This window comes from Rattus norvegicus, chromosome 13 (genome assembly GCF_021556685.1).
Source record: "Rattus norvegicus strain SHRSP/BbbUtx chromosome 13, alternate assembly SHRSP_T2T, whole genome shotgun sequence".
NCBI lineage: Eukaryota > Metazoa > Chordata > Mammalia > Rodentia > Muridae > Rattus > Rattus norvegicus.
Genome location: NC_141546.1, coordinates 59,725,844 through 59,729,233, shown reverse-complemented (window position 1 = coordinate 59,729,233; position 3,390 = coordinate 59,725,844). Strand labels below are relative to the sequence as shown.

At 37.8% G+C, this 3,390-nt stretch overlaps 1 pseudogene; it reads left to right on the top strand.

Annotated features, from left to right (window-relative positions):
- Positions 1-2,775: 2,775 nt before the first annotated feature.
- On the top strand, positions 2,776-3,067 carry LOC108352645 (non-histone chromosomal protein HMG-14 pseudogene; annotated as a pseudogene).
- The last annotated feature ends 323 nt before the right edge of the window (positions 3,068-3,390 follow it).

Below are 3,390 nucleotides of genomic sequence, written 5' to 3'. Positions count from 1 at the left end.
GTTTGGCAATTAATGGTGTGGTCTCCCTGAGGAGAGCTTTTCTAAGCTTTTCTCTCACTCAGCTTTTCTTAGTTGTTTAAAGTTCTTTGTGTAGTGTTGAACTATTCTTGTTTAAATTATAACCCTAAGTATTATAGCAAGAATTACAATTCTGAACTGAGCAATTTGTGTACCCTGAACAATACAGAGAAATATATTAATGGTTGTGAGATTCATATATTACAGGATGGACAGCTTTCACAAGATTCATCCTCAGAGATCCTGAAGTGACCTGCTGTTCTCTGCCCCTGCTTCCTGATGCTGTCCAGAGACTTGCTTCCAGAACAGCTTCAGGAGCTGATATTGCTTCCCAATGGACTCCTTTCATCTAGCCTTTCAGAGAAATATAGTCAGAACTTTAGCCAAGCCCTGTGCTTTCTAAATATATAGAGACTGGACAAGTGATGCTAAAACTAGTTTTCTTAAGTCTAACCAGTTTTTATAATTTTCTTACCCCTCCTGATGCACTTAAAGAATTTCTTGTCATGCCTATTCAGCAGTAAGAAGCCATGGAGAATTGTCAGCCCAGTTCCGTGGGTTTGGTATCTGGTTATGATTATTTTGTAAATTATATATAGGTTGTCATCTTAAGAGAAAATTTGGAAATTTTCATAGTTTTGAACATGATAAAAATAGATGGGAGAAATTGCTAAATGTATTCTTGAACAAAACTTTATGTAGCCATAACCTAACATTGATAGAAAGCTTTATAATTGATGCAAAATTGAAGTTGTAATTTCTTACATTAGAACAGAATTTGTGTATTGATATAGGATTATGGTTTTCATTGGTATAAGTATGCATATTGACACAAAATTTGAAATAAATTTTGGAATTCTTAGTCATTACGTCTACACACCTCATTTGAGAATACAAGGGTTCTCCTCAGTCCTTCCAATCGCTATTATTACACAGTGTTTGGGAAGATAAAGAAACACAAGTTACAGGGCAGATAGTAAACTCATGACTATGTTAGATTCTGGTTTTATTATAATAAAGTGTTTTCAATTTAGTCAAGTAGAGATGTCAAAGAGTAGTTAAGGTTTAACAGTTCAGATATATTTGCATAGATAGATAATTTTCAAAAACATAAGAAGTCCATAGAATCTGACATTTAATCATTTCGTTATCATTAGAAATTTTGATTAGAGGCGTGTCTGCTCCTTACAGTACACCCTTCATGGTTCAAAGAAGGTATTGAGCATCTTTTCCTCCATTCAAAGTTACTTAGAGTGTCAAGGTAGCAGACAAAATACTGTTCAAAAGGGACAAACAGATGTTGGATGATCAACGAGTAAGCTGGGCCATCACAGGTAAGCTAGTCCTTCATATTACTACTTCACGTAATGGCCTGCCAGATGACTGAGCCAAAAGACTGAAGATAGACATGTCAACATTATCAGAAATTAGAGGACTGTCTAGGAAGTCAGCCATTTCTACAGTTTAAGTTCTGGAAGCTATGCTTATATGCTTCCTGCTTGTTTAGGTAATATTTAATTCAGTCTTGGATTTCTGACAAGGTTGAAGACTAGTTACAGTCTCATAAGCAAACTTAAGTTGTTCAGCATTGTGAGATATGACAGAGTTGAAGAGTTGAAACATGGTTTTCAGAAGCTGATTCAGGTTAAAAGCAAAACATAATTAAAGTGTAGAATTGTAAACTCTTTAAGTTATGAATAATGGTAGAATACTTTTATCTAAATGACAAATATGATGGACTAGATGTTAATTGTATCCATCTGTGTGGTTGTATTCAATTTATGGCTGAGAGACGACGGTTTTGTTCTGTTTCATATTGTTTCTGTTTTTTTACAGAAAAGGTGAGGTGTTAGAGTGCTAGAGATTGGTTATTGTTTTGATTTAATAGGAAATCTGCATGTACAAATGCTAAAGGTCCTTTTCCCCATTTGGTTTTTGATCAATAAATAAAAAATGCCAGCCTCCAACAGTTGGGCAAAGGAAGCCAGGGACGGGACCTTTAGAGTTCTATGAGATAGGATGCAAGGGGGAGGAGAAAGGAATCGCCATGACTCAGGGGGAGAGATACAGGTTGACATAGGAGAGAAAGCCAACCAGCCATGTGAGATTTTGGGGAAGTGGCCAATGGCCGCTTGTCTGATTGGGCCTCGTGTAGCAGAGGAAGGATTAGGAATGCCCAGCATTTGAGTTATCCAAGGTATTTCAAAAATAAAAATAAAAAGAAAGCTTGTGTGTGTGTGTGTGTGTGTGTGTGTGTGTGTGTGTATGTCTTTCATTCACAGATCCAAAGACCTTCCAGACGCATAAAGCAATGTAGTCCAAACTCACGCTATATATGAGTGCCCAAAGTGCATCACTTAAGGATTATTCAAGAATTTTTGTTAAGTTGAATAGGGTGCTTATACAAAAATATTCTTATTTATTGGATGTTTTTAAAATTAAAATTTCATAAAGCTTTTGCGTACTTAATGAGAAAGTAGAAAGGCAACTCTGAAAGAAGGTAGCATTCTGAGACGATTTTAATTCTTAAACTTAAATCTCCAGGTGATACATGATAAAGCCTAGGTCAGTGAACATGTACATTGCTGTTACACATTAAAGAAAAACCCAACTTCCCAAACTGTGAGATGCTATTTCTTTAGAAAAGGCATTGAGGGGGCAGGCTCCAATCCGGTTCCATTGGGTTCTCCCACCATAGGCTGAGCAGCTCCTTGACTGATCCTGTCTTGCACTTCTCTCACACCCTGTGCTGCCAGGATGCCCAAGAGGAAGGTTAGAGAGGATGGAGCAGTGAAGGCAGAGCCTAAGCACTGCTCTACAAGGCTGTTGGCCAAGCCTGCCTCTGCCAAGGTAGACATGAAGCCAAAAAAGGCCGCAGAAAAGGATGAAGCATCAGACAAAAACAGTGCAGATAAAGGAGAAGAGGGAAGCGAAGGGCAAACAGGCTGAAGTGTTTGACCAGCAAACTACAGATCTGCCTGCAGAAAATGGAGAGACAGAAAATCAGAATCCAGCCTCTGAACAAGAGCAAAAAGCCAAGTCCAACTAAGCATCCATCACATCTGTCAGTAGTCGCTGCCTCCCTTCTCACACAATCCAGAGGAATATCTTAAACAACCGTTTTGTAAATATGAGTTTTTTAGTAGCTCTTGAAACACTTTTAAAAAGTGAGGGACTCCCACCTCATCCCATTTTAACTGTAAATCTTTTTTTAAAGAGGTTAAATTATTTGCTGGTTGTTTATTTTTTGGTACAACCAGAAAGTAGCAGGATACTGAATCAGGAGAGGCTGTGACTGTCTCAGAGGTTACCATAGCTTCCATAGAGGGGGCTAGTTTTATATGCTACCGTACAAAGCATACTAAATGGCAA